The sequence below is a fragment of the Saccoglossus kowalevskii genome, chromosome 3 (genome assembly GCF_978046115.1).
Source record: "Saccoglossus kowalevskii chromosome 3, keSacKowa6.1, whole genome shotgun sequence".
Taxonomy (NCBI): Eukaryota; Metazoa; Hemichordata; class Enteropneusta; family Harrimaniidae; genus Saccoglossus; species Saccoglossus kowalevskii.
The window spans coordinates 10,142,447-10,154,410 of record NC_140643.1 but is presented as its reverse complement, the minus strand read 5'-3'; the positions used below and the strand labels follow the sequence as shown (position 1 = coordinate 10,154,410).

The window sequence follows — 11,964 nt, the reverse complement described above, 5'->3', positions numbered from 1 at the left end:
ATATCATCAATCTGTTTCTCAATTTCTGACCTATTTTGAGGAGTAAGTCTGTATGGTCGACAACTAATTGGGTCAGGGTCGCCAATCAATCTAATTTTATGTTGTATTACCTTTGTGTGGCCCATATGACCGGCAATCTCTGCAAATACATCTCCATTCATATTTAAGAATTTCTTTAATGTTTCTTTTTGTCCAGAGTCTAAATCAGCCCCCGCCATGTCAACATTAAAAGGGTTTACATTTTCACTAGGGTAATTATCATACTTAAACTCATTCAAATTTAAGGGTTCTCTCTCTGAGCCAACGTTAATTATGCCAGTATCTGGGGAATATCTGTGTCTAATGGATTCATTGTTCTAATTGGCACCTTATTCTTTTGTATTTCAAAAATTCTATTCTCCGCAATCACGCCATTGGGATAGTGCGACCGGGTTTTACAAGTTATAATTTGTTGTGTTTTGTGGGGAATCGTGATACTACTCTGTGTCGATATTGGGGATTTTGGTCTCAAGTGAAACTTTCGTGCTGCGAAATCAATAACTGCTTTATGTTCTGCAAGAAAATCTGTTCCAATTATCACATTACGTTTCGTATAGTCAACAATGTGAAAAGGAATTGTTACTTTTTGATCAGCAATTTCTGTCTTGACATAGATCCGACCTCTGAGCGCAACTATCTGGCTGCTCACAGTACGCGCTGAACTTCGAAAGGGGGGGATATATTTTACGATTTCTCAAGCTTGGAAAATTTCGCATGAAATAACCGAAATTTTTGCTCCCGTGCTACCAATGCCCAAACGTATCTGTCATCTATTTTCACCTTAATCAAACTACTACTATATATATCGGCTGATATTGAACACAAAAAGCGGCTTTCTGCCATTTTTTCCCATGGATAGTTGGTCTATTTTCCGCCCTTCCTAAAATAGACTTCTTGGGTTTAAATTGTCACCCTGTTTTTGGTTGTTACAATTTCTAGCAATATGGCCTTTCACCCCACAACTATAACAAGTTATATCTCTCAAATCCCTTTTTTGTACCTTTCCCCAACAATTTTTTGCAATATGACCCCTTTTTCCACAATTATAACAATTACCACCGAAATAATTTCCACGGCTGTAACAGCCGGCTGTGGAATGACCCTCTTTATTACAAATGCCACAAATTGGGATTGAATTGAATTTCCTACCCTGATATGCCAACTTTGCTACACCAACGGTTCGGTCTTCATTCATCCTGGGTCCCTCGAATTGCGGCAGGTTGTATTTGTATTGCGGTCGATGTTGTTGTAATAATTGTTCAGTTTTCTGTGCCAATCTCTCTACGCTGAGTTCGATCGCTGATAATTCGGCGCTGGTCTTCTTCTTGTCTTCCGCTTGCATGTGACAAACTATTTCACTCAATCGAGCCCCTTGTCGGGTAGGGTAGGGTAACGTCGGGTGTAGGCGACAAAGATCACAAATACCGGGGATTTTGTTATAGGCGGTACAAGGTAGTTGGGTGCGCACCGTGTAAATGACAGGTGCGGGAGTGGCATACGGGAATGTCAGAAGAGGCGACGTGTATCACAGAGAGGCTGGGTGGTGACAGGGTAACGTAGGGTGTACTCGACAAACGATCGCAAATGACGGGGATTTAGTTATAATCCATACAGGATGGTTTGGAGAGGTGATTCGCACCGTGGAAATGCCAGGTGGGTATTATAGGCTGTACATGGGAGCTGGGGAGGCGGCATGCACCTCAGAGATGTCGGGGTCGGGTGTAGGTGACAGGGTAACGCCGGGTGTAGGCGACAAACGATCGCAAATGCCTGGGATTTGGTTACAGGTGGTACAGGGGAGCTGTGACAGGCGGTGTGCACCGTAGAAATGTCGGGAGGTGCAGGTGACAGGGAAACACATGGTGTAGGCGACAAATGATCGCAAATGCCAAGGATTTTGTAATGGGCAGCACAAGGTTGTTGGCAGAGGTGTTGCGCATTGTGAAAATGCCGGGAGCGGGTGTGGCGGTACAACCATGTAGGGAGAAGCAGTGTGCACCACAAAGATGGGGAGAGCGGGTGTACATGGTGGTTGGGAGAGGAGGTGTCCACCGCAGAGATGCCGAAAGCGGGTGTAGTTGACAGTGTAACGTCGGGTGTAGGCGACAAACGATCGCAAATGCCAGGGAATTTGTTAAAGGCGGTACAGAATGGTTTGGAGAGGTGATTTGCACCGTGGAAATGCCGGGCGGGTGTGGCGGTACAGGAATGTCAGAAGGGTAGTTGGGAGAGGCGATACGTACCGTGAAAATGCCGAGAGCGGGTGTGGCGATACAGGAATGTCAAATGAGGTGGCGTGCATCACGGAGATGCCGGGCGGGTGTAGGTGACAAGGTAACGTCGCGTGTAGGCGACAAACGATCGCAAATGCCGGGGGTTTTGTTATTGGCGGTACAGGGTGGTTGGGTGCAGCAGTGCACACCCTGGAATAGTATGGGCGGGTGTGGCGGTACAGCAATGTAAGAATAGGCGGTGTGTACCACAGAGATGTCAGCGCCGGTGTAGTTGACATGGTAACGTCGGGTGTAGGCATCAAACAATTGCAAATGTCAGGGATTTTGGTAAAGGCGGTACAGGGGAGTTGGTAGACACAGTGTGCACTGCAGTTATACAGAAAGCGGGTGTAGTTACCCGGGTAACGTCGGGTGTAGACGTCAAATGATCACAAATGCCGGAGATTTTGTTATAGGCGGTACCGGGTAGTTAGGAGAGGCGATGCGCATCGTGGAAATTCCGAGAGCAGTTTTGGCGGTACAGGAATGTCAAAAGAGGCAGCGTGCATCACAGAAATGCTGGGGGCGGGGGTAGGTGACAGCGTAACGTTGGGTATAGGCGACAAACAATCGCAAATGCCAGGAATTTTGTCATGGGCGGCAAAGTGTTTTTGGCAGAGGCGATGTGCACCGTGATAATGCTAGGAGCGGGTGTATAGCGGTATAGTGATGTCGGAAGAGGCGGTGTACACCACAGATATGCTGCCGAGAGATGCCGAGAGCGGGTGTAGGTGACAGGGTGACGTCGGGTGTAGGCGACAAACGATCGCAAATGCCAGGGAATTTGTTAAAGGCGGTACAGAATGGTTGGGAGAGGCCGTGCGTACCGTGGAAAAGTTGGCATCGGGTGTGGCGGTAAAGCAATGTTAGAATAGGCAGTGTGCACCACAGAGATGCAGGTGCGGGTGTTAGCAATGGCGGTGTGCACCATGGAGATGCCGAGTGTGGGTGTAGGTGACAAATGATCGCAAATGCCCGGAATTGTGTAATAGGCAGTATAGGGCTGTTGGGAGGGGCGATATGTACCATGAAAATGATGGCAGCGGGTGTATAGCGGTACAGAAATGTCAGGTGTGGCTGTTTGCACCACAGAGATGCCGGGCGCGGGTGAAGGTGACATGGTAACGTCGGATGTTGGCGACAAAAAAACGCACATGCCGGGAATTTTTTATAGGCGGTACATGGTGGTTGGAAGAGGCGGTTCGCAACGTGGAAAGGCCGGGAGAGGGTGTTGCGGTACAGGAATGTAGAGAGGGCGATGTGAACCACCAAGATGCAGGGAGGGTTGTAGATGACATGGTAACGTCGGGTGTAGGCGACAAATGATCGCAAATATCCGGAATTTTGTTATAGGCGGTACACAGTGGGTGGGTGAGGCGGTGTGCACTGTGGAAATGCTCGAGTGAGTGTGGTGGTACAGGAATATCAGAAGATGCGGCATGCATCATAGAGATGCCGGGTGAGTGTATGTAACAGGTTAACGTCGGGTGAAGGCGAAAAACGATCGCAAATGCCATGAATTTTGTTATAGGTGGTACATGGGTATTAGCAAGTGGTGTGTACCGTAAAGATGTCGAGGGCGGATGTAGTTGACAGGGTAATGTTGTGCGTAGGCGACAAACGATCGCATATGTCGGCGATTTTGTTATAGGTGGTACACGGTGGTTGGGTGAGACAGTGTGCACCTTGGAAATGCCAAGGGATGTCAAGGATTTTGTTACAGGCGTTACATGGGGGCTGAGATAGGCGGTTACACCGCTAAGATGCTCAAAGCGGGTGTAAGTGACAGGCTATAGGCTGTACACGGTAGTTGGGAGAGGTGGTGATCACCGTGGAAATGCCTGGAGCGGGTGTGGCGGTCCAGGAATGTCTGAAGAGGTGGTATGCACCACTGAGATGCTGAGGCGGGTGTAGGTGACAATGTAACATCGGGTGCAGGCGACAAACAATCACAAATGACAGGGATTCTGTTATAGGCGATACAGGAGAGCTGGGTGAGGGTGTTGTGCACCGCATAGATGGAGAGAGCTGGAGTAGGTCATAGTGTAACATCGGGTGTAGACGACAAACGATCGCAAATGCTAGGGATTTTGTAATGGACGGTACAGGGTGGTTGGGAGAGGCGGTGTGCACCGCAGAGATGACGAGAGTGGGTGTAGTTGACAGGGTAACGGCGGGTGTAGGCGACAAATGGTCGCAAAGGCCATGGATTTTGTAATGGGTGGCATATGATGGTTGTGCAAGCCAGTGTGCATCGCAAATGCCAGGGATATTTTAAAGGCGGTACAGGGGAGCTGGGTACGGAGTGGGTGTAGGTGAAGGGTTATGTCGAACGTTGGCGACAAGCAATCACAAATGCCAGGGATTGTATTATAAGGCTCAACGGTGTTGCGAGAGGCTGTGTGCACCACAGAGATGCAGAGATAGGGTGCAGGTAGCAGGGTAACACCAGGTGAAGACGACAAATGATCGCAAATGCAAGGGATTTTGTAATTGGCGGTACAAGGTAGATGGGAGAGCCAGTGCGCATCGCAAATGCAATGGATTTTGTAATTGGCGGTACAAGGTGGATGGGAGAGCCAGTGTGCATCGCAAATGCCAGGGATTTTGTTATAGGCAGTAGAGGGGGAGCTGAAATCGGAGCTGAGAGGCGGTGCGCGCCGGGAAAATGCTGTGAGCGGGTGTAGCGGTACAGGAAATTCGAGAGAGAGTTGTGCACCACAGTTATGCCGAGAGTGGGTGTAGGTGACAGGCTAAAGTCGGGTGTAGGCGACAAACGGTCGCAAATGCCGGGTTTATTATAGGCGGTGCAAGTGGTTGCGAGAGGCGGTGTGGACCGCCGAGATGACGAGAGCGGGTGTAGTTGACAGGGTAACGTCGGATGTAGGCGACAAACGATTACAAATGCCAGAGATTTTGTAATGGGCGGTACAGGGTTGTTAGCATAGGCGGTGCGCACCGTGGAGATGCCGAAGCGGGTGTGGGTGACAGCGTGACGTCGGATGATGGCGACAAACAATCGCAAATGACAGGGATTGTGTTATAAGCGGTACAGGGGAGTTGGTAGACGCGGTTTGCACCGCAGAGATGCCGGGTGGGTGTAGGTGACAGGATTTTGTAATAGGTTGTGCGCACCATGGAAATGCCTGGAGCGGGTGTGGCGGTACAGGAGTGTCAGAATAGGCGGCGTGCATCACAGAGATGCCAGGGCAGGTGTAGGTGACAGGATAACGCCGGGAGAGGCGGTGCGCATTGCCGACAACAATCAACAAACTAAAAATTTAAAATTGATGCAAATTGTTTTCATTTCTGTAAACAATGACGTCCCCTTTTACAATTTTCCACAAACTTGTTCTTCATCATTAAATAACTTGAATTGAAAACTATTATTAAAAATTGAAATGGCTTCACTACAGCTATGTTGCATCACTGATATGCTTACTCAAACTAGCACACACACACACACTGTACACACTGTGGCAGATAATAATTTAAAAATGAAACTTATTCTTTGGTTATCGTATCACATACAATGTGTCATTTATTTCATCATTAGTATGAAGTATATCTCAGTTATTGGCAACCTTCACCAAATTCGCAGCAGATACACTGATAGGGAGGTCTATCACAACAAAGGCGCTTCTGTGGATCCAATGTATCCGCCCAATCACTGCAACAAGAACGAATATAATCATATCAACTGTTATCGTACAAATTACAGCACAATCACCAAGAATAACAGGATTATACGAGTATTATAAGAATGCTATTATTCATAATCAAATACACAACGAATGTAGTTGTTGGATTAATATTCCATTCTATTTCACTCTACTCCAGCTAAAATATTGTTTGATTTATTGAAATATTGAGTAAATTTGAATTTGTAATGTTAAATTTGAAAACAATTTTGAATGTGCATATAATCATCATATCCACATGGAAAATTTAGACTTCTCGTTTCAGAAATTATTTTTTTCAACCAATTGCTTTTTATCTGATTTTTTTTCATTTGACATGTATTATCCAGCTAAGCGTGTACTAGCACATTCTACTCAGCGAAAATCATGTTCCCACCCAACGTGGTTTGGTTATCATAGTCGATTTTGTAAATTGTTATTTTTGCATTTGAATCTTGTTCTGCATGTCATTTGCATAACTGTTATTGAAAACAGTAATTTGTTGGCCATAACCCAAATCTCAAGTTTCCCTTTTCAATATTTGCATGTTTGTTCTTCATGAGGTTTTTTTCTCTAAATTTGTTGTTATAACAAGTTGATATTACCTTCTCAAAACTCTGTCAAAAGTTCTAAAACCATCCAGTTTTCCATGTGGCTGTAAATGAACAATGACAAATAGTTGCATGTAATATCACGTAAACTGAAAATATGTTATAAAATTGGTAATTGACAAACTAAGTTGACAAATTGTATATTCTGGAGTTGATAAACAGGACACACTGTGTACATTTGGAATGTAATGGTTTATTTCAATGATTAAATTCTGAACCACCATCTAGTGTGTATAAATTATATGTAATTATGAATTTGTTTTATTCATAATTGTAAATGTGTAGTTGCTTTCATTGGGATTCTAATATATGAGACGAAATGAGACAAACACTCAGTTTACAACATGACATGTACTCAGACCTCATGCTGTATCGTAATTGAATCATAGTTTACTGAATATAAGAATACACGCTGACTAAACACAAACTTCAAAACCTAACTGATTAATTAGGCTCCGCCCGTGCACGATGGTAATCACGCTCAATGAGCTAGGGATCTATAGATATATCAAATATCCCTTCCTCTTGCACCGTATCTGTTCCGAATAGTAGTTTAATGCTGAAGTAATTTGATTTTAGAACAGACTTTTACTGTTCCATCATCATTGGTGGTTGAATGGAAATACGAGACAGTGTAGAATATATCTTAATGTTAGTTTATGCTGTTAAAAACTGAAATGTAAATGTAATGTACTCTAGAATCTTTGGTGACGTCAGTCATAGTGCCCATTCAAAATAAGAGACAATACGCCAATAACAAAATTATATAGGTCAAGGAATAATTATGACAGTGAATTTAAATCGATACTGATTTTTATATGTAATTGTTTATGTCACAATTTTTACATCATCATGGTCGTCCTACAATAGCTTTTTCCAAGCCCTTTTGTACAATACTTACCTTAGCACAAGATGGGTTCAGCAGAGCAAGACTCCCAAGAGACAGAATTACAATTAGAATCATTCCATTCATGTTGAGCGTATCTAAAATACAATATGACAATATGATTGTAATTACTTTTACTAATTTATAACATAATAACTTCGACACTAATGTTATTACAGACATAAACATTAACACGGAATTGGCCACTGCAGACAGATGAGTTTCCTGCCACAAGGAATTCGGAATCAAACCGATCAGTTAAAATTGCCTTTGGGGTGAATTTTGTCAACAAGTAGTGGCAACTTCTGCGTAGAATTTAGTGTAATTACAGGGGAGAAACATGCATAAATTTTCACGCACCTACCAACGTTTTTAATTATGTATTTTGTCTTTATTTTATCTGGCAATGCCCATTTATTTCGTGAGAAGGGTTGAAATACTAGCGTTGACTCCTGGTAGTTGGAATCAGCAGAAAGAAATTGTGGTATAATACTGCTAAAATATAACCAGTTATAGTCAGATTTAACTATTTTTATCCTATTATGACAAAGTTTAATATGTCGTATTGTAATGTGCGATTTATCGTAATCCATCCACTAAACCCATTCAATGTTATTATATTGACCAGCATTAATATATTAAGTACTAGACATAGGCTTAGGCTAGACCAGGATTAGGAACGAAACCGTCATCTATCAGAAGAACAATCAGGGGGTGAGGACTTTATTGTTCATATATACTGAACACTTTGTAGAGTATTGATTTTTGTTGGCCATTTCCTGTAAACGCAAATTTTTCGTTTTTTTTCATGGTATCTTTAGAAAGCCAATATTGCAGAAAAAGTCATAAATAAATTGCTTATTGTACTTAAAACAATGTCGTTAGTTCAGTATATATCAAGAAATCGATAGAAAGATAGAATTGAAAATCCATGAGAAAACTTCATCTCACCAATGTCGCAAATCATTTTTAATTTTCAAACAGATATAAGTGTCTGCGTGCGTTAAACCTTAAAAATGCAACAACTCGAATAGCAACATGATTTGATAAATATTCGTGATGATGAATCAAAAAGTTGGCATAGTGTTACAAGGTAATTGAATAAATCTTCTGAACCTTTATAAGCATTAATTCAATATCCGTGCTTTCTACTTGTACAAAACGTTCAACGGTATATTGGACGTGGATGTATTGAATATTGGAAAAAATGTTTTCCAAAACAAAGTTTCAGGATGTTAAAAATTATAAAGCTATTTATTTCTGTGTAAGGTAAAGACAAAACAACAGTTTAATGAGTTGAAGATTACTACATTTTTGTAGAGGCACAAGCGTGTTTTGGTTTACGTTAGGGAGTATAATACATTAGATAACGTCAATATCACATGGAAAAGAGTTATGAGTATGTCGAATCTTGGCTATGCTGTGGAGAAGGCCTTACGGACTATTGTTGCTGTAATGTAGGAACCAGACAAGTTTGCATGTTAAATCCTTTCTTATTTTCTGTTGAGATTTATATGAACTGTGATACAAATGATGGAATGTATGTAAAGAAGGCAATCCATCCAGTAGCATGCCGATGATGTAGCAGACATGGTTGACTCACCATTAAATTAAAGGGAAATCTGAATCAACAGATTATGTCACTATTTGGATATAAAAGAAAATCTTGATAAATTCAAAAATGCACTGAAACAATTGTCGACTTATTTTACTTTATGAAAGACATAATTTGCAATAAATAATTAAATTGTTGAAAAATACATTTCCTAGTCTAAATACTAAATAGTTTAATTTCATGTCGATTTTTACATCTAAAACAATTCCAGAGAAGGGCATGATTTTATAATCCATCAGACCCACCAGTTAAAATGTGAAACGATGACGACGTTTCGAATGTATAGGAAGGGACAACAAACAAATGAAGAAAAACAATATTGAAACATAGTGATAGTAAAATATGCAAACAAGTTTCAAATTTTCTTGTAAACGGTCGTTCAGATGTACACCTAATAATTTAAGTACAGGTACAATGTCCTAAATATTCACGATAAACAAAAATAGGGGCAGAATTGTGAAAAGTATATTTATTAAAATGCCATTAAATGAAGGAAATTTTTGAATATTATTGATTTACAGACAACTCTGTTAAGAAACCACAAGTTACATTGTACTTCGGACACTGCCAAATACTTACATTCCAACAATATTTTCATGGAACTGGTTTGACTCACCCAAAAAAGAAGAGCAAACTAATTTGCATTTAATATCTCCCGAAATGTCTAATCTTTAGGGCACCATTGACATGACCCTACCCACACAAAATCATAGTCGAGAAGTCTAGCTTACTTGTTTAGTTTAGGCAATATCTAAGTAATATAAATTAGTGTATTTGCTGGTTACTAAAAGACGATACAACTGAAAGTGTTTCTATTTACAAATGACGCATATACAAACACACACTGAATAAAAAAAAACATGAAACGTCCGTTAACATTTTTGTGAGCACTCCCTCCTGCATGTTCGTTAATGACAATTTCTTAGGGAGCCGTTGTTGTATGGTTCATTAATCAAAAATGGGACAAGAAGCACTACCAGTGTCGTACAGTGCTATTCCCATAACAAATCTTCAGAACTTTGAGTTTTAAAGCATTCATTTAATAACCTTGCTCCTTACTTATGCAAACTGTTCAACGGTATTTTGAACTCGGTTGTGTCTCTTAATTATTGAATATTGGGAAAATGTAAAATTTACAATGTCTTTTAAACAAAGTTCCAGATTGAACTTCAACATTTATAGAGGTATTTGTTACTGTTTATTAGTAAAGACAAACACATATTATGATAGGTTGCGGATTAAAACATTATTGTAGAGGCACAAACGGGTTTCCGTAAGTGTTATAATACAGTTGATAACATCAGTACTGAATGGAAAAAAGTCAAGAGTATTGCTTAATGTATTCCAATGTTGAATCTTGGCTATGCTGTAGAGAAGGCCTTACGAACTATTGTTTCTGTAATGTAGGAACCAGACAAGTTTGTATGTTAAATCCTTTCATATTTTCTGTTGTGATTTTGTAATCCAAATGATGGAATGTATGTAAAGAAGGCAATCCATTCATTAGCATGCCGATGATGTAGCAGACATGGTTGACTCACCAATTAAATTAAAAGAAAAAATGAAACAACTTTACAGATTCTGTCAACATTTCGATATAAATTAAATCTAGATAAATCCAAAAATTCACTGAAAGAATTGTCGACTTATTTTAATTTATGAAAGACATAACTCCGAGTCTAAATACTAATTAGTATTCTCGTTTGGTTTCATGTCGATTTTTACATCTATCACAATTCTAGAGAAGGACTTGTTCATAGATATAAATAGATATAATATAAAAAATATTATCATAATATTGTTTCACAACAATCAACAGGTGGAATGATGTAAAAAATTTAACTTACCGTAGTCTGTTTTATGGGCTTCAAGAGAGTTTCAATATGGTGAAATGAATACATGCAGCCTGGTTATGTATACTTTTTATTTTATGATTTGCATAAACCATAAGATCTCACAGCTAAAATGTGATCCGGGGTCAGACGTTTTGCATGTATTCGAAGGGTTGACAAACTTTGGCTGGTTTACAATGGTTCGATTGTATGAACCATCGGATCTAAACGAATAATTCATTGAAATCTACATGTATGTACGATACACGATGAGTATTAAAATTACTTTGATGAAGTAAATAGAAGCATTATCTCAATACGACGTCAACAAATTCTCATTAGAAATTCAAAATATTCAGGTTATCAGCGCTAGCTATGTACACGGTGTGGCAACTAAGTATTTCCGAACTTCGATGATTTACTAGTATATACAATAAAATGCCGGCAATGGTTATTAACGAGTTCCGTCGTCAAGGCAGCAGTATGCAGGTCGTTGATTTTATGGTCATTACTGCATGTTATATTATTTTCTAACGTGACAGCACAAATATATTTGCTAGATACTTTTTATAGAATTTATGAATGCATAAGAAAACTGTGAGATGGTCCGTACGAGTGAGAATTTTGCATATGATCATTGGAGTGTACTCGCGTAGTGCGTTTGATTATGCAAATTTCAAGTACGTCACTGACAGCGCCTGGTGGCAAACTAGTTCTGAACACAAAAGCGAAATTTTAGCCAACTTTCTTTTTAACAATACATAAATTGCGATTTTCGTACATAGTAAGTTGAGACATATATGCTCTGCGATGTTTTGCTTTGTGTTTTCATAGAAATCTAAGGTCAAACAAAGTACAATAACAAACATTATTGTACCGCTCAGTTTACATGGCTCCAATATTGCGTTGAGAAAACCGTTTTAGAAGTATCAATTGATCAATTAAAACAATAATTAAAGATGACGGAAAACCACGTGACTGAACCACAACTTAGTCGTATATTCAACACGTAAAGGTTGATTGATCAA

The 11,964-nt window shown here is 40.3% G+C and overlaps 1 long non-coding RNA gene across 1 annotated transcript; it reads right to left on the bottom strand.

The window, feature by feature from the left end:
* Positions 1 to 5,816: 5,816 nt before the first annotated feature.
* On the bottom strand, positions 5,817 to 11,020 carry LOC144357862 (uncharacterized). The gene is made up of 4 exons (XR_013421743.1): positions 10,952 to 11,020; positions 7,505 to 7,587; positions 6,598 to 6,647; positions 5,817 to 5,982 (listed from the first exon to the last, which is right to left on the bottom strand). It is a non-coding gene; the product is annotated as an uncharacterized LOC144357862 (long non-coding RNA).
* Positions 11,021 to 11,964: the final 944 nt, after the last annotated feature.